Source organism: Symphalangus syndactylus, chromosome 12 (genome assembly GCF_028878055.3).
Source record: "Symphalangus syndactylus isolate Jambi chromosome 12, NHGRI_mSymSyn1-v2.1_pri, whole genome shotgun sequence".
NCBI lineage: Eukaryota > Metazoa > Chordata > Mammalia > Primates > Hylobatidae > Symphalangus > Symphalangus syndactylus.
In genome coordinates this window covers 106,905,810-106,922,386 of record NC_072441.2, presented here as the reverse complement: position 1 = coordinate 106,922,386, position 16,577 = coordinate 106,905,810, and positions in this window count along the sequence as shown.

Sequence of the window (16,577 nt, the reverse complement as noted above, 5' to 3'; positions counted from 1 at the left end):
GCCCCAATTAAAAGACATACACTGGCAAATTGGATAAAGAGTCAATACCCACAGGTGTGCTGTATTCAGGAGACACATCTCACTTGCAAGGTCACACATAGGCTCAAAATAAAGGGATGGAGGAATATTTACCAAGCAAATGGAAAGAAAGAAAAAAAAAGCAGGAGTTGCAATCCTAGTCTCTAATAAAACAGACTTTAAACCAACAAGGATAAAAAAGGACAAAGAAGGGCATTACATAGTAGTAAAGGGATCAATGCAACAAGAAGAGCTAAGTATCCTAAATATATATATATGCCAAATACAGGAGCACCAGGATTCATAAAACGAGTTCCTAGAGACCTACAAGGAGACTTAGACTCCCACACAATAATAGTGGGAAACTTTAACAACCCACTATCAATATTAGACAGATCAACAAGAAAGGAAATTAACAAGGATATTCAGACTTGAACTCAGCTCTGGTCCAAGTGGACCTAATAGATACCTACAGAACTCTCCACCCCAAATCAACAGAATATACATTCTTCTCAGCACCACATAGCACTTATTCTAAAATCAACCACATAATTGGAAGTAAAACACTCCTCAGCAAATGCAAAAGAATGAAAATCATAACAAACAATCTCTCACACCACAGTGTAATCAAATTAGAACTCAGAATTAAGAAGCTCACTCAAAACTGCACAACTACATGGAAACTGAACAACCTGCTTATGAATGACTACTGGGTAAATAGCAAAATTAAGGCAGAAATAAATAAGTTCTTTGAAACCAATGAGAACAAAGACACAACATATCAGAATTTCTGGGATACAGTTAAAACAGTGTTTAGAGGGAAATTTACAGCATTAAATGTCCACATTAGAAAGTGGGAAAGATCTAAAATAGACACCCTAACATCACAATCAAAAGAAGCAATGGAAAACACATTAAAAACCTAGTATAAAACAAGAAATAACTAAGATCACAGCAGAACCGAATGGGAGAGAAACACAAAAAAACCTTCAAAAAAAAAATCAATGAATCTAGGAGTGGGTTTTTTGAAAAGATTAACAAAATAGATAGACCGGTAGCCAGACTAACAAGGAAGAAAAGAGAGAAAGATCAAATAGACACATTAAAAAACGATAAAGGGGATATCACCACTGATCCCACAGAAATACAAACTATTATTAGAGAATACTGTAAACACCTCTACACAAATAAACTAGAAAATCTAGAAGAAATGGATAAAGTCCTGGACACATACACCCTCCCAAGACTAAAGCAGGAAGAAGTCAAATCCCTGAATAGACCAATAACAAGTTCTGAAATTGACTCAGTAATTACTAGCCTACCAACCAAAAAAAGCCCAGGACCAGATGTCTTCACAGCCGAGTTCTACCAGAGGTACAAAGAGGAGCTGGTACCATTCCTTCTGAAACTATTCTGAACAATAGAAAAAGAAAGACTCCTCCCTAAATCATTTTATGAGGCCAGCATCACTCTGATTCCAAAACCTGGCGGAGACCCAATAGAAAAAGAAAATTTCAGGCCAATATCACTGATGAACATCGATGCGAAAATCCTGAATAAAATACTGGCAAGAGAATCCAGCAGCACATCAAAAACTTATCCACCACGATCAAGTTGGCTTCATGCCTGGCATGAAAGGCTGGTTCAACATATGCAAATCAATAAACATAATCCATCACATAAACAGAACCAATGACAAAAACCACATGATTATCTCAATAGATGCAGAAAAGGCCTTCAATAAAATTCAACACCCCTCATACTAAAAACTCTCAATAAACTAGGTATTGATGGAACATATCTCACAAAAATAAGAGCTATTTATGACAAATGCATAGCTAATATCATGCTAAATGGCCGAAAGCTGGAAGCATTACCTTTGAAAACTGGCCCAAGAGTAGGATGCCCTCTCTCCCCACTCTTATCAACATAGTATTGGAAGTTCTGGCCAGGGCAATCGAGTAAGAGAAAGAAATAAAAGCATGCAAATAGGAAGAGAGGAAATCAAATTGTCTCTGTCTGCAGATGACATGATTGTATATTTACAAAACGCCACCACCTCAGCCCAAAAATTCCTTAACCTGATAAGCAACTTTGGCAAAGTCTCAGGATATAAAATTCATGTGCAAAAATCACAATCATTCTTATATACCAATAACAGACAAGCAGAGAGCCAAATCATTAGTAAACTCCCATTCACAATTGCTATAAAGAAAACAAAATACCTAGGAATACAACCTACAAGGGATGTGAAGGACCTCTTCAAAGAAAACTACAAACCAGAGCTCAAGGAAATGACAGGACACAAACATATAGAGAAACACTCCATCCTCATGGATAGGAAGACTCAATATCATGAAAATGGCCATATTGCCCAAAGTAATTTATAGATTCAATGCTATTCCCATCAAGCTATCATTGACTTTCTTCACAGAACTAGAAAAAAACTATGTTAAATTTCATATGGAAGCAAAAAAGAGCCTGTGGAGCCAAGGCTAACCTAAGCAAAAAGAACAAAGCTGGAGGCATGACGCTGCCTGACTTCAAACTATATTACAAAGCTAAAGTAACCAAAACAGCATGGTGCTAATACCAAAACAGATATATAGACCAATGAAACAGAATAGAGGCCTCAGAAATAACACCACACATCTACAACAATCTGATCTTCAACAAACCTGACAAAAGCAAGCAATGGGGAAAAGATTCCCTATGTAATTAATGGCGCTGGGAAAACTGGGTAGCCATATGCAGAAAAGAGAAACTAGACCCCTTCATTATACCTTATAAAAGAATTAACTCAAGGTGGATTAAAAACATAAATGTAAAACCTAAAACTATAAAAACCCTAGAAGAAAACCTAGGCAATATGATTCAGGACATAGGTGTGGGCAAAGACTTCATGACTAAATCACCAACAGCACTTGAAACAACAGCCAAAATTGACAGATGGAATCTAATCAAACTAAAGAGCTTCTGCTCAGTAAAATAAACTATCACAAGAGTGAACAGGCAACCTACAAAATATGAGAAAATTTTTGCAATCTATCCATCTGACAAAGGTCTAATATCCAGAATCTAGAAGGAACTTAAACAAATTTACAAGAAAAAAAAAACAAACAACCCCATCAAAAAGTGGGCAAAGGATATGAACAGACACTCCTCAAAAGAAGATATGTATATGGCCAATAAACATATGAAAAAAGCTCATTATCACTGTTCATTAGAGAAATGCAAATCAAAACCACAATGACATACCATCTCACACCAGTTAGAATGGTGATCATTAAAAATTCTGGAAACAGCAGATGCTGGAGAAGATGCAGAGAAATAGGAACACTTTTACACTGTTGGTGGGCTTGTAAAATAGTTCAACCATTGTGGAATACAATGTGGTGATTCCTCAAGGATATAAAACCAGAAATACCATTTGACCCAGCAATCCCATTACTGGGTATATACCAAAGGATTATACATCATTCTACTCTAAAGACACATGTACATATATGTTTATCATGGGACTATTTACAATAGCAAAGACTTGGAACCAACATAATGCCCATCAATGATAGACTGGATGAAGAAAATGTGGCACATATTCACCATGGAATACTACACAGCCATAAAAAAGGATGAGTTCACGTCCTTTGCGGGGATATGGATGAAGCTGGAAACCATCATCCTCAGCAAACTAACACAGGAACAGAAAACCAAACACTGCATGTTCTCACTCATAAGTGGGTGCTGAACAATGAGAACATGTTGACACAGGGAGAGGAACATCACACACTGGGGTCTGTAGGTGGGTGTGGGGAAAGGGGAGGGAGAGCATTAGGACAAATAGCTAATGCATGTGGAGCTTAAAACCTAGATGACGGGTTGATGGGTGCAGCAAATTACCATGGCACAAGTATACCTATGTAACAAACCTGCATGTTCAGCACATGTATCCCAGAACTTAAAGTAAAATTTTAAAAAATGAAAGTATGCAATATGTGTATGTGTGTGTATACATACATATAAAACAAGCACTCATTTTCATTTTGTACATATATGCACATTATGAGTGTGAATATATGTTAAATAATATCCTATCAGTTTTGTATTTGTAACACATATATGTACATGCATATACAACAAATAGAGGTGTTTTGCATAATAATTTCATTTATATTCATTTCATCAGCTAAGAACTAAAAAGAATTTAAATCAAAATCAATTATTCATTTACAGGTGTTTTTAACCATCATCTCCCCCTTTATCTTCAGTTTTATGCCTCCTTGTATTGCCATTTTGTGACTTTTTTGCCATAAATTATACATATTTGGAACAGTCACTTTAAGAAATTCAATCTTTGGATAAGATCTCTAAGATTGATTTAGTATGAATACGTGTGTGGGCACACACTTGACAAAGAAAGGTCAGTTATAAATATATGTGTACACTTATCAAAATAATTCACATAAAATCTCTGAATAAAATTATCTGTATGCTTTTTCTGTCAATAAAAGCAATATAGTATAATTCTTGGTAGTAAACCTGTTTGTTTTCATTCTGTTGCCTACCATGTGAGCTGCCATGTTGGTATAAAACATCGATCATTTGATATTTTACTACAGCAAATAATAGTGATCCCCACGAAATAATAAATAAATCAGTGAGTTTCACGGAAATAAGTTTTTGGATGGATCAGATAATTTGAAGTTGTTAGTTTATTCTCCAGCAAGGTGAAAGAAAAAAGCTGTTAGTTTGTTCTCTATCAGGTGATCGAAGATGAAAACTAAAGTTCTCAAGGCCAGTGCATAATAATGGTGCCGTATTCTGTGCATCAATCACCATTACCAAATACCTATATTGCCAAATATTTCATGTACCGCTTTAGTGGTGATTAATCAGTGTGCCATGGCACTGAAACTGAAACGAGACTTTGTAGTACAAGTGATATTCAAAGGGTTTTGAAAATTTATCAGCTCTATAGATATAGATGAAAATTTATCATCATCTATCTAGAAATCCTGTTTTTATAAATGTTACCTAGCCAAATATTGGTTTTATTTACTTAATATTTAGAAAACATGAGTTTAGTAAAAATTGTTCAGATTTTCTTAATGTAGTGTGTGAAATTACTATGTAATTATACAAGAAATATGCTACACAGCTGAATACACAAAGAGGTCAGCAGAGGGAGCAAAAGGTGCCTTTCCCCTATAATCCACAGCAACATCACCCGCTCTTCTCTCTACATCATCGACGTATGTTATCTAAAGTCCTGTGCAAATGCCACCTCAACACAAGTCCTCTAGCCTTGCCTTCTTATCAGAAGCAGCTCGAAAGCCCCGATAATTCTAGAACCACTGAAAAATACACACTTGTTGCAAGGATTGAAAAGCCTCATATTGCAAATTCAGAATTCACAGTACTGAAAAAATTCATAATTTTTTAAAGTTACAATACTGTGAACTATACAAAATGAATTATGCTGGGATCCGATGACTCTCTTCATTCCAGCCTATCTTATATTTTCTCATTCATTTCTCCACATAGTCACAACAACAGACTCACTATTACATTTCATTAATGGCTATTTTATAATAAATGATCTCAATAGCATTTCTGAAACCTCTGCTGTTCTGGTTTTACAGAACTCTTGAATTTTTGAATGAGTTAGTTTTTGATTGAAAAAGACCTGACTCTTATGCTTAGAAAAGCCATCATTTCTTTCTGTAAGCTTTCCGTCTTCTATAAGCTTTACATGTTCCATAAGCAAACATTCGCTGGTTTTGTGATCAAACTAGAGAGGCAAATTCAGTTAATAATAACAACGTCATTTATCATCCTCAAATCTAGTGTTATGGATAATACGATCTCCACAAGGAGACGGTTGCACGAGCGACAAGAGAAAGACAATCAACAGTCTTTTACTCATACCAAGATATGTCCACACACACTTGTTTCAACAGTCAAAGTAACGCCATATGTCCCCAGTGATGTGGGTGGGCAAAAGGAACAGTTGGCCTGCTAATGAGGGCCATATGTACACGCAGCCTATCGTACCATCCTTCTTACTTATGGTTGCTGAAAACTCAGTGGAAGAGCTTGCTCTGAGGAATGGCATGGCTGGAGGAGGAGAGGCTTCCTTAAGAGCAGGAAAGGACCATTTGTTGTACAACTACTGTATCTCTGAAACTGGGAGCTAAAGATATGCATGTACGTTACTCATTCTTATTAAGAGTTACTTACGCATCCGTAGAGTTCTTTACTCCAGTTTCACCTTCTTTCACTAAATTCTTTTGCATTTATGTGCAAAGGGATTTTGGGCCCTTTTCAAAAATTACTTTTCCTAATCAATCTTGTTAATTTGATGTTCATTTACATCGGCTTCTCTTTATTTTTAGCTTGATTTCCAGAAAAATTATACTTTCTTTGACATTGTTAAATGTTACAATATTAAAAGAAATGAAAAAGACTTAAAAACTTAGAATATTTGAATGAGGGTTTCTGGAAGGCAGAGAGAACAATAAGGCAAAAGTACTTACTGCACTACTGTTCCAAAGTAAAAGAAAAACAAAGATTTTAAAAATGATTATAGCAGCTTTGTATCTCAACCAGGGTTTCCTTTGAAATTTCTACAACTGCAAACACTATTCAGCAATTTGCACTGATTATAAAATTTATTGTTTTAAGGTCAATTGTGATACTATGATCAGATAATATAATTTACTTTACTCTTAATGGCTTCATTTTGACAACTGAGGGAGCTTTCAGGAAGGACAACGCTTCCTGCACAACAACCAGTAAAGCAGGTCACATCCATTTTCAATCTAATTTTAAGAAAAATGAAGGACAAACTACTTGTGAGGCAGCAAGAATTCATTTGCATTAAATTAATTTGAACAGGGCATTTCAAGTTCTCTCTGGCAACAATGGAATAAAGGGGAAAATGAATCTATCTTATGCAATGATCCTCTTCTAGGTTACAGAAAGATTTGAAAGGCTGACATGACCATTGCTAAATTTCTTCTAGAAGTCTATGATTAGTGTCATAGATATAACTCATGAGATAAAATATTCACAAAGAATGTCTGTGAACTGCATCAATTGTGATGGAACTACTGTCTAACATCCCTTTGAAAAGTTATATTCTGCAAAGGTTAAAAAAACACCAACCTTTCGATGCTTTCTTATATGGATGAGCTTTTGTCAACAAGAACTAAGCTTCACAATTAAGCACTATGGAAGATAATGTTCTAGGTTAATTTAAACCTAACTAATCCAGGACTTGGCCTTGATAAATAATGGGTTTAATTAATATTTTTGACCCTAGCAGTGCAAATACTTTTACTTATATTTTACTAAAGCTAGTTTTGACAAATCTAAGGGTATTTAATTTATCAGTATCTGTTGTCAGATGAAAACTTCCCCATCAATACCTTCTAATGGTTCAAAAATAAACTGTTACCCCCACAGATACATTGTTTTTCCATGCGTAAGCAAGTACATTAATTTCAGGGTCTCAAGGCATAAAAGTGATATTACCACTTGTGATAGGCTGCATAATAGTCCCAAAAGATGTTCTTCACCTAATCTCCCGGCCCTGGGAATGTGCTGCCTTACACAGCCAAAGGACTTGTAGATACGATTCATTTAAGGATCTGGAGACAAGGTGATTATCCCAGATCATCCACGTGAGTCCAAAGTAATCACAGGAGTCCTTAGATGAAGTGGAGAGAAGGACTCAAAGTTAAAGGAGGAGACAGCGCGGAGACAGAAACAGAAATAAAAGCAACGCACCTTGAAAATGGAGGAATGGGGAAAAGACAATGAAGACAGGTGCCACCAGAAGCAGAAAATGCAAGAGAATGGATTCTCCCCTCAGCACCTCCAGAAGGAACCCACACTGCAGACACATTGACTTAGCCATATTAAAGTGATTTTGGACTTCTGACCTTTGAAACTGCAAGACAATAAATATGTGTTAAGTTATGTAAATGTGTCGTAATTTGTTATAGCAGCAGTAATACAACTAATACACCACTACAATAAGCAAAGGAAATAAAGTGCAATAGTGACAAACTTAAGGGTTTCCAGGAAAGAGAAACGAAGTGGTAAACTCAATCACAGGATTATATTAGTAACTGTAGTATATGTTACTTGCTTACCCTTTCAATCACATTATTGCTGTAATTATCATTATCATCCAATCAATATGATTACACCAGTATGTATAACTTAGACATGAAAATTTTTTTCTATTTCACTCTTCCCATAATTCCATGCAGCTACCCCTAAGCAACTATGTATCTGATGAAGCTAATATTTTCAGGGAAAATCTTCCATGTTAAGCAGAAAATTTACATCTAAAATTAAATTCTTTTAAGCCAGTCTGGGGACAATACCTAGAAAATTCAAACATTACTTCTCAAGAATACCACTAGCAGTGAATTTGTGACGCTATCTTCCACCAACTGAATCAAAATTAATTTTAAATATTTTCAAAGCAATATTTTAAAAAATCGTGTACACATTTTTTCCTCTTGGTAAAAATAAACCACTTCTCAACCATCCATTATATTTATGTTAGTTACATGAAGTCCATACATGAATTATCATACCACAAATAGAAAACTATTTAAATAGAAAAATCTCACTTGGTGCTGACAGAATGACAGCATAAAACTGTTAAGCATGAGGAGAAAGTTGTTTGCAGTGTAAATATTTCCCTTTTCCTATCAAAGTGTGTCCTGTGATCTAGCGCTCTTCTCTCCACATGCTTAAGTACAGCAAAAGTTATAAAAACACTCATTCTAGTTTTCTATACTTTAATGGTTGTAGAACATCAGAAGAGAATTGGGAGATGGGAATGTTTTGTGCTTGACATTGCATTTGAGGGGAAAATAAAAACTTGGACATAATATGTGGGATGTCTCCACAGTAATACATGGGAGGGCAAGAAAAAAATGCTATCAAATTTCTACCATGCGCTGAGCCCCTTATATCAACAAATATCCAGCCTTTCTAATGTACTAACAACCACTCTTCATAGCAAGTATTCTATTCCCAGCTTGTAGGTAAGAAACAAAGCTTCAGAAAGGGATCTTCACCAATTTCACACAGTCAATAAAAGGCAGAACTAGGGCAAATATCAATAATAAAAATAGCAATCTAATCCTAATTGGACCTGGCACTGTTCTAAGAAGAAAATCATTAACAAAGGATTTTGAGTTACCACACTCTTAGTCTCCCCGTTTTACAAAAGAAGCAACTGGGGTAAAGTGAAGCTATGCCGTTTCTTTTCAAGCTCATATACCTAACAAGATACCACTTTAATCATGGGTCTCTGATAGATCGTGTACCTCATTTCTAGCGTTTGCTGAGATTTTTCTTATTAACCCTAAGCAAGTATTTGATCCCTGGTAAGTATGCTGTAATTTTTTCACCGCTCATTCTTATCACGGTTCTTCAAGAAAAGTACAGTTCAACACATTTGTCCTATTTGGTTACAAATTTTGAAATTCAAAATATGTATCACACTAAGCTGTTAGCTCCATTTGGAATTTTAAAAAACTAAATTTTTCACTCAGTTAAAAAAAATTGCATTGTTTACTCCCATATCTACAATATAGCTTATAAGTGTATATTTGTATTGAAAACATAATTTTCTACAACTTTTATAATATTTAAATATTATTTAAGGTTTTAATAATATTTAAATATTTAAATAATACATTTAAAAACATAGTTCAACAAGTCCGAATAATCCATCACTTACTTATGACAGAATATTTGTTCAGTATCTTCTGTTTGTTCACTCTTGTGTAATATATCCTATTTTAAGAATCAAAAACTTCTCTTAATGTCAACACTACAGCCTCTTCACAATTCCTACTTATTCCTAATTACCCTTCAGGAGCAAATAAAATGAATTTATCCCAAATTTCTTTGCTTTGAAACAACTTCAGTGAAAATGGTGGTTGTCAACCATATCTACCATTCATATATCCCATTGTTTTCTGCATTAAATTTCATCTAATACTCCTTATGCCATCAGTGTCACTACAAAGGGGGACAGGGGATGAATCTCATCATGAACAAAGGTATATACACTAGATCTTAGGATGTTCAATCATTTCCTTACTCTATTATGTCCCATCTGAACTACTCATATTAAAATGAGCAACTATATGAACATGGTACTTTTAAGAAAGGATGTTCAAAAATTAATTCATATCTTGTACAAATTGGTATCCAAGAAATCATGACCTAATAGGCATCACATATGTGAATGAAAAAATTCACTTTCAGCAATGAATGTTGATGACACTCCTTTAGCAAGAGTTGTACCGAGCTACCCACAACTCCTCAGCACTCACTATTCTCATACATGCGGTCGGACAATGTCCAAGGGTGCAGTGATTCTCTCCAGAGGCTTTTCTGGGCCGTTAGAGCTGTCTCAGCCTGTGTACAGGGTTATACAGACACTCTAGGGCATTCATGACTCTGATCACTGGAGCAGCCCTGTACTAACTGCAAATTTATGGAGGAAACTTTCAAGTCCTCTTGCCCCCCAGTTGGGGTAACTCTGTTACCTATTTCATGTGGTCTCAGTTCTCCAACAAAAATGATCTCGGCCTGCTCATCTTACTTCCATTTCACTACATGGCATAACTAGAAGTTGACTAGGTATTCTGCTTTAATGTATATGCAAAGCCCTCTTGTTCAGGAATGTTTGTAGAATAATATTTCTAAATTAGGAATACAATTGGTCTTGTTCTTTCCTGAGGGATAAAATGTCATCTCTCTTCTTCTCTCCCTCTCTCCTTTCTTCCTAACTCAGCTAACCCTCTATCTGAAAGAATTACAAAGGAAGAAATCTAGGGCATTGTTTAGCATTCTCAGGAGGATTGGAAATGTTGGAATGACAGCGAGTATCACACATACACTGCTTGAAGTATTTTGTAGGATCCAAGGGAAGAGAAAATTTTGACATTCCAGAAAATTTAAGTCATCCTTTTAATATCAGGACCAGAAAGAAACAGGTCACACGGGCAAGAGCCATAAAACTAATTATCTTGACTCTTTCCAGAATACCTGAGCTATAAATGTACAGGGAATCCTGTAATCAGATGCAAAGTTGTGTATAATATACTTAGTTCCCAAATGTAACTAGGAATTTTATGTATATAATGTGAAAAATCGTTCCAAAGTATTTGAGACTCCAAAAACTTTCCTAGCTAGCATTCAATATTCTTGCTTAACTTCTCCTTATACCCCTAACTGTATTGAGCATGCATAGACACACAAAAGCTAGGATCAACTATTACCGCTTAAGAAAGAAAAGGAGGAAAAAGGCTGTATTATAGGGATTTAGTTTTCTTCCTCAACTCTTGAAGAAGCCTATTTGTATCAGCCCGTGTCAGACAACAAAGTACTTATCAATAAAGTTTTATGAATGTGGTCACATATGAAATATAAGAGCATTCAGTTTCTACCTCTCCTTTTCTCATAAATCCTACATCAGATAGACATTAGCTATATCTGCCAATGTTTCCACGGAATCTTAAAGACTATTCACTGCAAAGCTGGCAGTGTAGCCTGAAAGCAAGTTATGTCTGCGTTGCAACTTCACACTAAGTGGTTTAAAAATACAACTAAATGTGGCCTGTCTTTATCTTGATTATAAGACATAAATTATCCCAAGAATATTCTTAGTAAAAATTGGGTCTCCCGGTCAAGCCACTTCTATTAAGAAGGACACAGGTCAGTTTTTAGGAGTTTAGGTGTTATTTGGAAGTTAGGAGCATCTAAATATGGAATATAACTCCATTAAATTATAGTATATTTTATATCAAAGAGAAACGACAAAAATAAGAAATGTTTTAAGTATTTTTTCGTATAGCGTGTTCATATATAATTACTTCAGTAGTCTCAATGTAGTCATGCAATTGTTTGGGTAAAGAACTAAACTTGAAGTTAAATAGCATAGGTCTGAATTCTTATGGTTTATAACATTCATATATTTTATATGTTCCAGAATAATATGTAATTTCTAAGTTTATAACATAATAATTACAGAAATCTAGGTAAAGTAATACTTCTGTGACACAGTCTCTTCATCTACAAAATGGAATATTGCTTTTCTCCTTAAATTTATATTAAAAATTGGAGAAGTAATATATGTGAAAGAACCTTACATTAAATATGCAAGTTTTATTTGTTGAATTCAAACAGTCATTAAAGAACAAAATAAAACATTACATTTGGATTAACAAAGTAGATACATATATCTCAATCTGAGAAACCTTTAAGCTCTCTTGACCATAAAATGACATTGGATCCTATAAGAGAGTTTGGTAAATATTTGAAAGATATTTCAATTTCACACCTAAATGTTGATTCTGACATTTATTTCCTAAACTTATCATTTGTATACTTACCTGCTATTAAATCCACAGGGGTCATGTCACTAACTGTATGCCCACCGATTTTATTGAGAGGTATTCAGCAAGGCCCACAAAGTAAGTATTGAATTTTTTTAAAAAACAGACCCAAAACACCTAAAAGCAAAACACTTAGTAAATTCTTATAATCATGAAGATCACAAATTAGTGCTATTAGTAAGAAAGAAACTTCTAAACCAAATAAAGTCCTAATACCTCCAACGAATTTTGTCTCTCTGATACACACACACACGATTAAAAAAAAAATGAAGGAAATGTAAAAAAATAAATAAATGAAGGAAGTTCTGTGGGAAATGTCCATAATTTCATGCCCAGAATTTCCCTATCAATCTCTTTCCCCAAAGTTCTTCCGAGAAAATAAAGTTGCCTTTCTCTCAACGTTAACTCATCACTTTTCTCATAGCATTTTCAAAAGAAATATTTCCTGTCAGCCGGCCACTTAAACTTTGTGCTGTTAAAGAAATCCAAAAAGGTATCAATTTTGCAACAAAGGATAAAGAGGAGACGAAGTGAACCAACATGGCTTTTAAGCTAAATTGCCGTCACCTGTCACAGGTTGTCTAGCGAGCCTCAAGTTCCCTCTAATAAGCTTATGGAGGGTGCGGAGCAAAGGCACCTCAAGGTGCTCTGCGGGTTTTCCCCTGGTAAATTAGGCTGAAAGGAAAAGAGTCCCACCCCCCACCCCCAAACTTGGAGACCAGGGCTGCCCTGCCGAATGCTGTGCCCAGACCTCCTACTTCCACGCCCTTCCAGTCCTTTCCTCGGCTTGGAAAATTGGGCATGAGGCAAGCAAAAGGAAGGACAGAAGGCCAAAACGGGCATCCGGGAAGCCAAATTTCTGTCTCAAAAGCTCGTCTAGAAACGCGTACATAGCGCGTGCCTTGCGGACATCTCCTAAAACCCCGTTCACTGAAGCTAATTCCTCCCGAACGCCCCCACGCCGGCTGAGGATCGCAACCGCCCATCCGCCCCTCCAGCCTGTGCAGCCGCCCCCAAAACCTCCCGTGAATCGGGAAATGTCAAGGCAGCAGCGCTTGGGGAGCCGAGCAGCCTCGCCAGTTCCAAGTCTCTGGTTCGAGACCCCTCGCTTCGCCTCTTTGGGGAACTCACCTGGAGTCAGGTTTAGATGGCAGCCTCCACCCAGGGGACCGGGAAGCGGCCCCGGGAAGCGCCGCCGCGTCCTGTGAATAACGAGCGCAGCGCAGCGGAGCAGCTCCCCCTGGACTGGCCGCTCCCCGATTCCTCCCGCTCTGTCCGGGAACCGTCCCTCCGTTCTTTCCTCTCCCTCCCCTGCCTGCAGCCGCCGCGCTCCCTCCTCCTGCTGGCGGCTCAGGGCTGTGCTTCCGCCTCCCTCCTGCGGGCGCACGAGCTGCCCGCGCTGCTAATGAGCAGGCTCCAGGCTCCGCCCGGCCAGGGGTGCGCACACACCCCACGCCGGAGACGAGCTCCCGGGAGCGGAGCTATGGATACGCCTGGTGCGGCCGCTGGAGAAATGAACTGGAGGAGGCATCCAGCATCTCACACTTTCTGGCCACTCAGCTTAACTAAGCCATAACCCCAGACTTCTTCCTAAATCTCCAGTAATTTACAGGTGCTGAAAAGTCAATGAGGGGTTTGAGCACAATCTGTGTTAACAGTATTGCCAGTATAGACATGCTAATCTGGCTAGATTCTAGGGATGAAATGTTCAAGGGACGGTATATGATTCTTTCTGGTGGTTATTTTGACATATTTTGGCTATACTTACAGATCTGTAAAATAAACCAGCAATCTTCTAATCATGACAACACAGATTCCTAATTGAAGGCAGCTGATACTTATTAAATACCAGGCTCTGTTTAATAGGCTCTTCTTTCCCAGCTGATCTTTACTACAATTCTGTGAGCACTACTAGCACCCCTATTCTATATTTTAAGAATTTGGGTTTAACTTTTAAAACAAGACGGTCTTAAAACAAGACTAAGGATCATGTCCAACCTTGCAGAGATTCTAAGTTTCTGAGCCTAAATAATAACTGAAATCTGTAGCTCCCACAACCCATAGCCTGTGTATAATGTGTTGCAGCATCTTGGATGGTACTGTGTAACTGAACCAACAAAGATAATAGGACCATCAGCAAATACACACCACGAGACTAATGAATACCTAGAATCCTAGTGAGACTTGTAAATAGTCAAGCACCCTAAGTAACAATAGTTCAAGTGCATGCTAAACATGGTGATTACTTATAAAAGAACAGCAACCAGTATGAGTGAAGACAGGCAAATAATGTTCAAAATGTTCAGAATCAATGTCCAGCCACTTATGAGTTGAATTCCCCACTCTAAAAAGGAGGCCAGATGTGATGTATTCTAAGAAGTCTACAATGGGCGTGGTCTTTTCGCAACCAAAAAGGGCTTTTTAAACACTTATTTCCCATTAAGAATATGCAATAGCTAATTAATATTAAATCTGAAAATCAGTGATAATTTATTTCAACTAACCTTACATGAAAAAATCATTACTCATTCAAGCTTTTAGAATTAGATTAAATAGCATTGAGTATCAAATTTACTTCAACCCATAGAAATAATAGACAGTTAATTAATAAAGTAAGTAATTTAATTAACTTTACTTTTGTGTCATGATGTATTTTTCCTTAGGAAAAGGATAAGACATTTTTTCCATGGTATAAAATACTAGAATATGACTTTTATATTTTTCTTCATGAAGATTAAAGAATTAATAAAATAAGTACAGACATATTGTCAACAAATCTATCCAGATCATTCATTCTCCACTCAAGAAATTATGCTAGGCAAGCTTTATTTCTCCATATGTACAAGGCAATTCAGAGGTCAAAAATTTGAAAACACTTCAATGAACATCAACCATTAATTAACTAAGAGTAGATTTTATTTATAAACAACTTTAAAAGACTATAAAAAAGGTATAACAAACTTCTACTTTATCAGTACTGCTACTCCTGTTGAACACAAAGATATATAATTATAGTTTTCTCCCTATTTAAAATATTTATTGATTCTGGCATAATAATGTCATACTCATCCCTCAATAATCAGTGTACATGGAACCAGAAATCTTTTCTTTCACCTAGTCAATTTAAGTATTTCTGTGTTTTGCATGTTAACACTCTATTTATTCTGTGTTTCTAGTGCTTATCCTCAAAATTTTTATAGTTCCGTTCACATATGAATTCTACCAATCAGCACTATATATAAATAATGCAACGTATAAAATGTGTTAAATAAATGGATGTAAGATTTATGCTAAATTTTTCACATAGTAAGTACTTCAAAACCCTTATTATTTTTCCTTAAGCTTTTATGTGCATATATTTTATCTCTCCAACTAAAGAATAAACTTCTAAATAAGAAGAGTTTTGTCTATAAATTTTACGCATTTTAATACATTATTAATCTAAAACCTTGGACTAGAGTTTGGAATTCTTTTATGTATTCATTTATTGATTCAAAAAATAGGTGTCCATGCCATTTTTTCTAAACCTTGTGCAAGATGTAGGGTATACAATGATGTCCAGACTTTAGAGTCCTTGACCTCATGGCGTTTAAAGTGCAGTAATGTACAGTAATTTTAAAATCTATTTATTATTATTTAAAACAATCAATGAATACATTCTTGTCGAAAATAACTGAAAAGTCTGTCTGAATTCCCTGGCCAAGGCCAAAACATGAAAGCAAAAGAGCTGCCTGAAAACAGTGCAAGCCACTCTCCAGAGGGTTTCTCTGTTGAAACAGCACATCGCATTATGGAAATAATGAGAAAAATTAGTAACTGTGCAAACGACAACACATATGCATCTTTGTGGTTTCTGACCTTTTAGCATCGTCGAAGCAAGACCACAAACCTTTCAACACCAGGCGTGGTATTAATCTTGCACAGAATATAATGTTTTCACATATTTTATTCTGATTTCCTACAAAGTAATTTCAATTTCTAGCTAAAGCTAATGGATTTTTCTAGTGAAAACATTGTGTACCGAATGACTTTCCAGTGAGATCCGCGTACCATGCGCCATTTTCATGTTCGTGCTCATTTCTCTGAAGTCTGTTTGCCTTTAATTCACCATAATGAAATTCC